Genomic DNA, 12884 nt, shown 5'->3' with positions numbered 1-12884 from the left:
AACATACCAGGACTTATGGCATGCACTTGAAGAAATGCTTACAGAGAAACTTACAGTTGTAAATGTCTGTATTAAAAAAAAGATAGATCTCAAAACTATGGCCTAACTTTATACCTTCAGGAGTAGAAAAGGAAGAGTAAACTAAACCCAAAGCTAGCAAAAAGAGGATATTAATAAATATGAGAACACAGGTAAAATAAAGACCAAAAACAAAAACAATAGATCAACAAAATTGATAAAAAGATCAACAAAATTGGCAAACTTTTAGCTAGATTAACTGGCAAGAAAGAGACTGGACCACATTATTATAACCAAAAGTGAAAGTTGAATATTACTACCAACTCTACAGGAATAGATGATTATAAGAGTATACTGTGAGTATTTTACTTCAACAAATTCAATAACTTAGATTATGTGGACAAATTCCTACAAGTACACAAACTAACAAAGCTGATTCAAGAAGAAATTGAAACTCTGAATAGACTTATAAAAATTACAGAGGTTGAATTCTAAACAAACAAGAAAATCCTACAACAAAGACAAGCCAAGACCAGATGGCTTTCCAGGTGAATTCTACAAAGTATTTAAAGAAGAGTTAAACCCAAACTCTCCACCACCACCACTCCCCAAAAAAATAGATGAGGAAGAAATACTTTCTATCTCATTCTAAGAGTCCAGCATAACCCTGATAGGAGAACAGACAAAAACTTCACAAGCAAAGAAAACCGCAGGTAAATATCCCTTATAAATGTAGATGATAAAACCCCTCAATATTACACTAGGTAATGTAAAACTATTTCTATTTGGCAATAACCTGATTTTATATATACAAATGATTAAGTAATTCAAAAATAGAAGCCAAAAGAAATTGTTAGAGCTAATAAATGAATTCAGCAAAGTTATAGGATATAAGACCAACACTCAAATATCAATTGTCATTCAATACATAGATATGAACAATTGCTATAATTCTATATTAATGAGTAATCTGAGAAAAACAATTCCATTTGCAAGAGCATCAAAAATAATAAATACTTAAAAATGTATTTAACCAGGAGGTGCTAGACTCACACTCTACAAACTACAGAATATTTCTGAGAGATACTAAAAAGAGGCCATAAATAAATGAAAGGACACTCCAAGTTTAGGGATTGAAAGATTTAATAAGGTAAGATCACAATATTCCTTAACGTACTCTATCCTTTAGATATAATCACTATAAAATCCCAACAAATTTTGCTGCAGATGGAAAAGCTAATCCAAAAATTCATACCAAATTGCAAGAAATTCCAACTAGCCACCATAATGTTGAAAAGGGGAAATGGGAAGACATGCACTTTCTGATTTTAAATCTTACTACAAAGCAACAGTAATGAAGCAGTTCATTTTATTGGCATAAAGATAGACATATTGAGATCAATGGAATAGATTGAGAGTCACATGAGTTTCAACAAGGTTGTCAAGACCATTGCATGTGGAAGAAACACTGTCTTCAAAAATTGGTGCTAGGAAGACTGGATATTCACATGCAAAAGACTGAATTTGAATCCTTACCTCACACCGTATACAAAACCTAACTCACAATGGAGGTAACCTAAATTTAAGAGTTAGAACTATAAAAAATTTCTTAAAAGAAAACAAAGGGGTAAATATTGTGGTCTTGGATTTGGTAATGGAGTCTTAGATATAACATCCAAAGCTCAAGCAAGAAATGATCAATTCATGAGACTTAATCTATTAAGACTTCATAAACATGATATACTTTTTGCATCAAAAGACATTATCAGGAGAGTGAAAAGACAACATATGGAATTGGGAGGAAATATTTGCAAATCATATATCTGATAAGGGTCTAATATTCAGAATACATAAAGAACTCACTCCTATCACTTGTGATGGTTCATCTTATGGGTCAATTTGGCTAGGTTATAGTACCTAGTTACTGAATCAAACACATCTGCAATCAGTTGACTTTAGAAGGTATCACCCTTGAAAACGTGAGTGAGTCTCAGTTGAAACATTTAAGAGGAAAAAATAAAGGTTACTAGTGAAGAAGAAATCGTGCTTCAGATTCAGTAAAAAATCCCGTTGAATTTCTAATCTGCGGTTCTGCTCTCTAGACTCTGCTCTCTAGACTTTACACCCCACAACAACAAGAAAATTTCAAGAATTAAATCCATTCATGTGTGTCTCTCTCTGTGTGTACATACACATATGCATACATGCATGCATATATGTATATATATGCATATGTTCATGTTATAAATATATACGTTCTTTTTCTCTGGAGACCACTGACTGATACAGATTTTGGTAAGTAGGATGGTTCTAGAGGAACAGAATCTTTTTGTTTGTTTGTTTGTTTTGTGGAAGGGGAACAGGACTTTATTGGGGAACAGTGTGTACTTCCAGGACTTTTTCCAAGTCAGTTATTGTTCTTTCAATCTTAGTTGTGGAGGGCACAGCTCAGCTCCAGATCCAGTTGCCATTGTCAGTTGCAGGGGGTGCAGCCCACCATCCCTTGCGAGAGTCAAACTGTCAACCTTGTGGTTGAGAGGACACACTCCAACCAACTGAGCCATCTGGGAGCTCAGTGGCAGCTCAGCTCAAGGTGCTGTGTTCAATTTTAGTATTAGGGGGCACAGTCCACCATTCCTTGTAGGAGTCGAGGAGTCGAACCGGCAACCTTGTGGTTGAGAGCCTGCACTCCAACCAACTGAGCCATCTGGCCACCTAGGAGCTGAGCAGCAGCTCATTGACTTCATTCTAATTGTGGAGGGTGCAGCTCGCTGGCCCATGTGGGAATTGAACCTGCAGCCTTCGGCATTAGGAGCACAGAGCTCCAACCACCTGAGCCACCGGGCCAGCCAAGAACAGAATTTTAAAGATGGGTTTTTTCAAGTGGTTCTGGGGTTTCTGGAATTAGTTTCCCAATATGAATAAATTTAAAGGCCCTAACAATTCTATTTCCAGTGTTAAAGAAGACATTGATAGTCCACGGTACAATGTGGCAATAGAGATATACAAAGGAACACCACTGAATATTCCTAATCAAATATTTACAAAAGCCAAGATTCTAGGTGGTCATGAGACATCATTGAAAAAGAGAGTCAAAGGGAAATTTTCCCAGTGGGTAGAACTTTGAGTAATGCACCTGGTTGTTGATCGTGCTTGCAAGATAAATGGCCAGAGATATGGGTCTATATTAATTCATGGATGCATGATTTGGTTGGATGGTCAAGAGCTTGGAAAGATTTAATAGGAAAATTGGTGACAAGGAGATGTAGGGAAGAAGCACATGCCCAGGCTTCATGAATAGGCAATAAATATGAATCTATTTGAGACCCATGAGAATGCTCACCAAAGAGTGACCTCAGCAGATGAGGACTTTAATAATCCAGTGGATATAAGGGGCCGTAATGGCAGATGTGGGGGTGATGCATGGGCTCAGCATTATGGCTTCCGCTCATCCAGTTTGCCCTCCCCTCCACACACACACACACACACACACACACACACACACACGGTCACTGCTGAGTGCCAAATCTGCCAGGAGCGCTGACAAAAACAGGGTCCCTGATGTGACACTGTCCCTAGGGTGATCAGGCAGCTGCCCCATGTCAGGTGATTGTATGATTATATGGGACATCCTCTCCCATGGAAGGGGCAGTGTTTTTGTTTTTATTGGCTTAGACACCTACTCTGGATAGAGAATTGCGTTCCCTTCACGCAGTGTTTCTGGTAACTACCATCTGGAGACTCACAGAGTCCTTTATCCACTACTACGGTGTTCCACTCATCAAAGGACTCGCCGCGCAGAAATACAGTGTGGCGGTGGGCCCATGCTCACCAACTTACTGGTCTTCCCCTGTTCCCCTTCCTCCTGAAGCAGCTGACTTGATAGGACTGAAGAATGGGCTGTGACATCTGAGGTGAAGCGCCACCAGGTGGGGATACCTCGCAGGGAGGGGGCAGTTCCACAGGAGGCTGCTTTGGCCCTAAATCAGTGTCCTGATGTCCCCATAGCCAGGATTCACAAGTCCGTCAATCATGAGTGGACCTGTGTGTGGCTCCACCATTGACCCTCTTAACCCCAGTGATCCATCATTTATGCTTCATGGGCATGTGACCTCATGGTCAGGGGTCTTCATTCCACAGAGAGTAGAGCATCCACCAAGAAACACATTGATTTCACTGGACTGGAAATTAAGATTGCCACCCAGCCACTTAGGGGCCCCTCGTGCTTCTGAATCATTAGGCAAAGAAGAGAGACGCTATACTGGCTGGGTGAGTGATTCTGACTGCCAAGGGGACATAGGACAGCTGTGCAGTGGAGGTCAGGATCACAGGACACTCCTCAGGACTTAGCATCACCCCGCCCTGTGATGAAGTCCATGGAAAACAAGGAACACATCCAGGCGGGACTACTGATGGTCCAACCTTTCAGGAGTGAAGGTCAGGGTCATCCCACCAGGCAAAAAGCACCACCAGCTGAGGTGCTCGCTGAGAACAAAGGGAATATGAAGTGGAAGATGGAAGAAGGTAGTTTAAGTACCAGCTCTGAAGTGTGATGAGCTCCTAAAGCATGGATTGGATTGTTGTGTTTTTCATAATCAGTTGGGAATAAATTTGAGTGTTTCTGTATGTTTTACACGTCAGTTACATCTACATAAATGTAAAAAAACCAGCGTGAGTGATATGCAACCCACTACGAACATGCATCTCTTCACGGTGACTGTCGGTACAGAGTTTTCCCCCTTGACTACATCAAATATTGCTACATATATAGATGTTGCAGGGTCAGCACTCAGGAGCTTCCTGTCTTCAGTGGAAACCTTTCGGGCACCCTCACCTCCCCTCTGGCCCTGATCAGCCATGAAATCTGGCACGTGTCCTTCTGTTTGGAGGTTTACTCTTACCCGTCTTTCATTTATCAAATCTTGTTCCTGGAGGGCTGCGCCATGTCAAGAAGGGCCTCGGTTGTCAGGAATCAGGATTTATAGGCAGCCTCGGCTGCACAGAAACTCCCAGGCAGAGCCAGCCTGCTGTGTGTCCGAGTGACACTTGCAGCCATCGAATGGAGGGGGATAACTCAGAACTGCAAGGCCATTCATCGTAGTCATCTTACATTGTGTTTCCAGGGCAAAATGTTTAAAATGCCAGGTGCTAACCCACTGGCTCTTGATCATGGGATGGGTTCTCAGGGTGAGCTGAAAGCAATGTGTGTTTTCCACCCAGATGGGAAGAATTTCAGTACATTGTTTTAATAGGTAAGCCTGTGTCCGTGCATGCCCATGGGTCGTGAGTTTGGTGGCTTCCCCTGCTGGACCTCCCTACACTCTCCCCTTTCATGCCTCGTCTGTAAAGCTCCCAACAGGAAAGGTTCATACTGCCCCCCCTTGACATGACCACAGCAGAAGACTGGAAAAGAGCACAACTGTCCCAGGAGGCTTACAAGCTGCCCCTTCAGGACAAGTCAGTAACAAGATGACTCAGTGTATGAACTGGTGATTGTCCAAGACCATGGACCTCAGAACCACATGGCCCAGAGGGCACCTTGGTCAGCCTGGAAGAGCATGGAGGTTTCCCTTGGCCAAGGATGTGGACCCCTGTCCTGGCCACTGAGAACCCATCCCTGATCTACGAGGTCCCAGCTGGGGAGGAGTGGCCACGATGTAGCTAATGGAGAGGCTGGGGGCCTCTGGGGGAATTTGTGCCTTGAACAGGATTGTGTAAGGAAGGGCTGGGAGGCTGGACACTGGCGTTCACACGGAGCATAAACGTTCATGGAATGAGGCCCAGCTGTAGCCCTGGAAGCTGCATCACACATCTTTCCCCAGGAGAAGAAACCTGCAGAAGGAATTGGAGGGTCATGGGCCAGGATCCCAGGAGGTTTCCAATGTCACTAAAGGGTGAACACGGAAGCCCCAGAGGATTTATGCACTAAAGTGGCCTGAGGATGGACAGTCCTGCCTGCCCTGAGCCCATTTGCACATGACCTTCCTGTGGCCTTGTCTTCTCCACATCCAACATTTGATCCCTTTACTTGGTTTTCCTCACTTAGGCTGATGCCCTTCCAAGACTGAACTAGAAAACTACAAGTTCCAAATATTTGTTCAAAAGAAACCTCGACAGGAGGAGCAGAAAATGTTTCCTCTTTCTCCAAATCGCAGCAAGGCAGCCACTGTCCTGGGGCGGGGAGGGGCCCTGACAAGGGGTATTTTGGTTTTTAATTTTAATGAATTGTTTTTTTAAGACAGGGAATACTTTATTTAAATCCAGCAGAGAAATGGACAGCTTGGTTCTCTAACAAATCGTCGTGTTTTAATGGATAGGCTAGTAATCGTATATGAGAAAACACACTGCTACATGCAAACGAACTGATCAGACCACGGCTTTTCACTGTTTAGCACAGAATAAGCTTCCCGGTACAAGCAGCATCTTGGGGACATTTAACCTCAGTATCCCTCTCCTCCTTCCTCACCGCCTCCTTCCACAGGCTCCACACCACCCTCCTCATCGTCCTTCTAAAGGGCAGCCTTGTCTTTTCGGGCCTCAGAAACCTCTCTGTCCTCCATGCCCTCACCCACGAGCCAGTCAGACTCGGGGTCCAGGCGCGCCCAGGCCTCAGCAGCAGCTGTGGTGCTGCTCAGTGTGCACATAGCTCACTGTGCTTCGGCCCGGTCTCCAGCACGTGCCAAGCAGGAGGCTGGAAGTTAACGCCAACTTCGAAGGGGTGGGACACCTGTCCACACACTGGATTGTACGCGTGGTCTTGATCGTGGCAATGGCAGCATCCACGTCTTTGGGGACCACGTCACCACCGTGCAGGCGACAGGTCATGTATTCCCGTGGCGAGAGCCCCATTTCCCCATCTGGTTGGCTGGCTCAAAGCACGCACTGGCGATCTCTGCTGCAGAAAGCTGGTCCTGGTAGCTTTCTCAGCAGAGATGACAGGGGCATACGTGGCCAGAGGATGCAGGGACAGGGTGTCAGGCTGGTCTGGAATTCGGTCAGGTCCACACTAAGGGCTGCATCAAATCTGAGGGCAGCAGTGATGGAGGACACGATGTGACCCGTCAGTCTGTTCGGGTGAGTACAGTTGGGCGCTTCACATTGAGGTGTCTACAGCAGATGTCGTAGATGATGGAGTCATTGTGGACCATCAAGGCACAATCACGCTGCTCTGGGGTGCTGTGGGTGCTGAGGGCGGAGTTGTAGGGCTCAACCATAGCTGTGGAAACCCGAGGGGCAGGACAAATGGAGGTGAGCTCAGAACCCGTCCCTCCAGCAAAGCTGATGAAAGCCAGGAATCCTGAAGCCCTGTGCACTGGTCGGCCAGTGTCCAAATTCGGTCCAAGACAAGGTCAGTGGTTTCCTTGCCAGGTGTAGCGCCCCTGGGCCTCCTTACTGGCAGCATCTTCCTTGCGTGTAATGAGCTGCTCGGGATGGAAGAGCTGGCGGTAGGTGCCAGTGTGAACTTCATCAGTGACGTGGGTTCAGCGAGACGTGCCTGTTGGCGCCTGGGTCACTGAGGAAGCTGACAATGAGACCTCTCCTCTTCCAGTGGTCTTGTCACTTGGCATCTGACCCTTGGGCTGGATGTTGTGTTCCAGGCGTAGCGCTCCCAGCAGGCGTCACCCATCTGGACACCAGCCTGGTCCCCATGGACAGAGATGCACTCACACATAGTGGCTGCTTTGGGGCTGCCGGGCCGATGGCTGAAAGGAAGAGGACAGGTTGTTGCTTCTTACAGCGCGCCTCTGAGGCGGTCAGTGTAAGAGACCCCTGAGAAGTGCCATTTAAAAAAAATTTTTTTTTAATTTTTTAAAGATTTTATTGGGGAAGGGGAACAGAAGTTTATTGGGGAACAGTGTGTATTTCCAGGACTTTTCCAAGTTGCTGTCCTTCCAATCTTATTTGTCGAGGGCGAAGCTCAGCTCCAGGTCCAGTTGCTGTTGTTAGTTGCTGGGGTCGCAGCCCACCATCCCGTGCAGGAGTTGAACTGGCAACTTTGTGGTTGAGAGGACGCACTCCAACCAACTGAGCCATCCGGGAGCTGAGTGGCAGCTCATTGACTTCATTGTAGTTGTGGAGGGTGCAGCTTGCTGTTCCATGTGGGAATCGAACTGGCAGCCCCGTTGCCCAGAGCCCACGCTCTAACCAACTGAGACACCGATCCGCCCTCAGAAGTGCCATTTTTAAAGACACCCAGTTTCAGTAGTAGCTTATGCCTGTGCAAGAACTTTCGACCTCTAAGTCCCAGGGGTTGTAAGGGGTGTGTGTGCTCCTGGCCCAGGTTTACGACACCAGAATGAACCTGTGCCATGAGGAAAGGGGACTCGGGGGTGTCCTTCAGTAGCCAGGGAGGGGGCAGGCCCTTCCCCCTTCTCCTGCACACAGTAAGCTGATGACACTGCACGCTTTCTCAGTTCAGTGAGGAATGCGAGAGTCTGTACCTCATTGACATGCGCAGGGGAAGTGGAAGAAGCAGACCAGGCTGTAATAGAAACAGGACTTCAATATAATGATGCTGAACCTGGCCTTTACTATTTATAACGAATAAACATTGTCCCTCCCGTAGACAAACAGGCCTTGGGGAAGAGCACTGAGGGAAGGGGCGAAAAGGGGTGTCCTCTCACTCTTGGTTCTCTGGGGACACCAGGAAAAGCCTCCCAATATTCTCCTTCAACTAGAGCAGAAGGAGCTGGCCCAGTGCCCCTGAGGGCCTGCTGTGTCCCCACTGGTGGTGATGAGGTCGCACTGCCCTGGACACTCACTTGTGCCTGATGTTCCTGGCCTGGCGTGTTCTGCTGGCCACCTAGGACCGGGCTCCAGCTGGCAGGACAGGATGTAACTACAGGACAGAGTGGCACCTGTGAGGCTCCCTGAAGCCTCACCTCAGATGACGCTCCCAGTGTCGGGTCCCCCAGGGGTGTCCATGCTATAAGGTCTGGGGCTGCCCGGGAACCATGGACACAGGTTCTCTGGACTGGCCAGCAGGGAGAGTGCGCCCCTGCCCTGGGCCAGCTCCTGCCGGCGTCACCTCTCGTGCTCACTGAGCCTCTCCATGTCCCAGAACCAGGCCCCAAATTGCTCGCCAGGCTCCAGTTTGTACTTCTGGGCAGCTTGCCTCCAGCAGCACGAGCTCCTCCATGACTTTGTTTTCCTGGGGCCAGAGGAAAGGACAGGATTCCCGCCAGGCCTGCGTGGGAGTGCTGGAGGGTCTTTGTGGTGGGTGAGGAGTGGGGCGGGGGGCCGACCGGCCCTGGGTCTGTGCACACATGGGAACCCTCCCTCCCCCTAATTCCTTCCAGGCCCTACCTGTGCTCAGAGCTGGGAACCAACAGCACCTACTCCAGGAAGTTATCTTTGATGCCATCCCACTCCCCACTGCTGCCAACCAGAGGGGTCTCCCAGTTCTCTGTCATCAAAGTCTCCCATGAAAGGTGGGATGCAGGGAATGGAGCCAGGATCATTTCCCCAAGGGTGTCTGTGATTCCCACTCCCCTCCCCTATCCCGCAGGAAGTACCACAGCTGCTCACCTTCTTTTTTATGTCCATGTTGATCTCATTGCCCTGGAAGGGAGACAGCCAAAGTCCATGAGAAAGAGCCCCAGCCATGACCAGTTCCCTGCGCCCACCCTCCGTAGGGTTATATTAGGGCCAGGACGCAGGAGGAGCTGGGACACACCCAATGCAGGACTTGAACCAGGCTCTGCGTACGGATCCCTAGAGGGGCCATGTGTTGTCCCTACGGTGGTCCCCACGAGCACCCTAAGATATTTCCCCTGTACCGCCGCCTTTTTCAGAGGAGGAAACTGAGGCTAAGAGAGATGGGGTGACACTTGCATGTCACACAGCTACAGTGGGCGGAGACAGCCCTGTGCCGTCGGCAGGGCGGGTGCTCACCTAGGAAGCAGCTCGTCCAGGACCTGTTGTGCTCTGGAGAAGGCCGGGTGGAGGACCGTGAAGGTGCAGATGCGGGAGATGTTCCCACCCGGGAGGGTTTGCAGCGTGGACTTCTTTAGGCCTCCCAGTGTGCCTTGCTGCAGGGCCCGCATCCTGCACGCCTCAGTGAGGTGCAATGTGAAGTCCGCTTCATACTGGGTGGGACAAGCAGGGACGTCCAGTCAGCGGCATCACCATGAGTCACCGGGGGAACTGAGGTCTGGAGCTCCCCCAGGAACCGCCAGCCCCTCAGGGACGTGTGCAAGAGGAGGGACAGGCCTGCCCACGCTGAACATGGTTCTGGCTCTGAAAGTACCGTTGTGTTTCGGTGGTGGTGGTGGTGTTTCTTGTTGTTACTTCCAGGCATGTGTCAGCTGAGGAAGACCCGACCTCCGGGAATGAATAGTTATTGTCCCAGTGAGTCTACAAGAAATGTCCCCATTATAGTGATGCCAACACAGAGGCTTAGGGATGTGAAATGGCTGCTCAGGGTCATCCAGGTCACACTTGACAACTGTCCAAATGTAAAGCGGCAAGAAGGCATTTTCTCTTGTCTCCCTAAGACTTTTCTGCCCACTCCTGACACGAAGAACCCAGGCCCTCCCGAATTTGGAGACAGTGTAAAGGATAGACCCAGCTTATGAAAACCCTCGACTTCGAAAAGGACACTGATTGTTCTCATTTTAGATCCAAAGGCGTTTTGAGACCCTCTGTATGCAGGTCCCTGATTCAGCAAAGTGGCAAACGCCGGGGGAGTCCGGACTGGAGAAAGGTGATCCCCAAGGCAAGAATGTGAGTAGAGGATTCGAGAGGGAGCCAATCCATGTGGCTGGTGCAGAGTGATGGGGGACTCGACGTTCTCGTGAGGCAATTGCAGATCAGGGAACACTGTGATTGTCTTTAACAACCTGACATCAGATAGAAGAATGAGAAATCCCCGGGACAGCCTGGATGCAAGCAAGCTGCCATTATCAGAACCCGCTGTTGGAAACGTCACTGCTACAAGCTTGTTCAATTTTGAATCTGGCCGCAGCTTCATTCCTCCAGCAGCTGTCCCATCCCTCCCTGTGCGTCTGTCCGGAACTGGGGATTAGTATATAGCTATTGTGCACTGAGTTGTTGTGTCACCCAAATTCCATGACTTTATAACACCTACAAGTCGAGAACATGCCTCTAGTTGGATCTGTGGTCTTTAAGGAAGTACCTAAGGTTCAATGAGTTCATCGGGGTGGGTCCGAATCCAATAGGCCTGGTGTCCTTTGAAGAGGAGGGGAGGACACAGGAAAGCAGAGAGGGAAATCCAGCTGGCACAGAGACAGAAGATGGCCATCTACAAGTCGAGGAGAGCGACCCCTGAGGAGAAACCATCCCTGCCAACCCCCTCATGTCTCACTCGTAGACCTCGGGATGATGGGGACATATGTGTCTGCTATTTACAGCATCCCAAGTCATCCTACGTGATGGCAGTCCGAGGAAATTAATACAGTGCATTAGGACACACAACCACACTCTACTAGAACACAGGTGGGAAAGGATAAATAAGGGACACCCTCCCCCTTATTAAAACAAAACCCGGGCTGGCCCGGTGGCTCAGGTGGTTAGAGCTCCATGCCCCTAACTCCAAAGACTGCCGGTTCGATTCCCACATGGGCAAGTGGGCTCTCAACCACAAGGTTGCCAGTTCAATTCCTCGACTCCCGCAAGGGATGGTGGGCCCCACACCCTGCAACTAAGATTGAACACGGCACCTTGAGCTGAGCTGCCGCTGAGCTCCTGGATGACTCAGTTGGTTGGAGCGCATCCTCTGAACCATAAGGTTGCCGGTTCGACTCCCGCAAGGAATGGTGCGCTGCCTGCAACTAGCAACAGCGACTGGACCTGGAGCTGAGCTGCACCCTCCACAACTAAGACTGAAAGGACAACAACTTGAAGCTGAACAGAACCCTCCACAAATAAGATTGAAGGACAACTTGACTTGGGAAAAACAACAACAAAAAAACCCAAAAAACGAAAAACAAAACCCATGCACCACTCAAGATTATTCCAGAAGGAAACTGTCCACCAATAGCACTAGGAATCTGGACAACAGGGTTTAGCCAGACCTCACCATGAAGAGAAGGTTCTTCACAAGGGCTTGCTACCATTTTGGCTGCAGAGACAGGAGGACAGGAAGCTCCAAACAGGGCTGCCTGCAGGCCCTGCGCCTGGGGGCCCCATTCTCACAGAGCCTACAGCCCTTAAACAAGATGGAACCCGATACCTCTTGGAAAGTTCTCTCATTACGAAATTTTTGAGACACCCAGTTGGGCTGTGGGGCCTCGTCTCTCTTTGAACATCTCATGAAGCCCCTCACCATCCACTGTGCTGTTTCTCCCCTCAGCTGAGAGGGCAGACGAGGACAACACAAATCCTGCAGCTCTAAGACACCAGTGAAATCTTTCCCGAGGAAACGAGGAAATCTTTCACCCCTGGCCCCAGCAACAAAGCCAAGCATTTTTCTCCAAAGCTTACAGTGAGGAACTGACATCTTAATTTTCGTGTCCCTAACACAGTGCCTTCCCTTCGGGGGTTCCACTTAAAGAGGTGACGTTTTCTCCCATGTACCTCCCAGCTTCCATTAGCATCCCACTCCCACAAAAGAGGCAGGGGCGGAAGATTCTAGGCTATTTGAAGACAAGGGCCATAAAGTTTATTAGTTCCTTTAGGTCTCCCCACAGAACCTTGTGACTCATTAATTTAGTGGTTGAGAGTGGGGGAGATGTCAGCTAAAGACTAGTTACCATAATAAAGCTGTTCTCCCCCCAGGTGGAAATATTCCTCTTCTATTCCTGCAGGTTCTCTGCTGCCCTTTCACACCCTGCATCTTCTCATGCCAAGCCCCTTAGCCTGCACCACCAGCTCCGCCTACGATCTCATGATTGGTTGGCAGGGAC

The 12884-nt window shown here is 48.7% G+C and overlaps 1 pseudogene across 1 annotated transcript; it reads right to left on the bottom strand.

Annotated features, from left to right (window-relative positions):
* Positions 1–6328: 6328 nt before the first annotated feature.
* Positions 6329–10050, bottom strand: LOC109444547 (tubulin alpha-1A chain-like; annotated as a pseudogene). Its single transcript, XR_016020395.1, has 3 exons — positions 9913–10050; positions 9547–9579; positions 6329–7721 (listed from the first exon to the last, which is right to left on the bottom strand). The product of XR_016020395.1 is annotated as a tubulin alpha-1A chain-like (transcript).
* Positions 10051–12884: the final 2834 nt, after the last annotated feature.

This window comes from Rhinolophus sinicus, chromosome 2 (assembly GCF_057876585.1).
Source record: "Rhinolophus sinicus isolate RSI-liver-muscle chromosome 2, RSI-T2T, whole genome shotgun sequence".
Lineage (NCBI taxonomy): Eukaryota > Metazoa > Chordata > Mammalia > Chiroptera > Rhinolophidae > Rhinolophus > Rhinolophus sinicus.
This window is presented reverse-complemented; position numbering and strand designations above follow the sequence as displayed.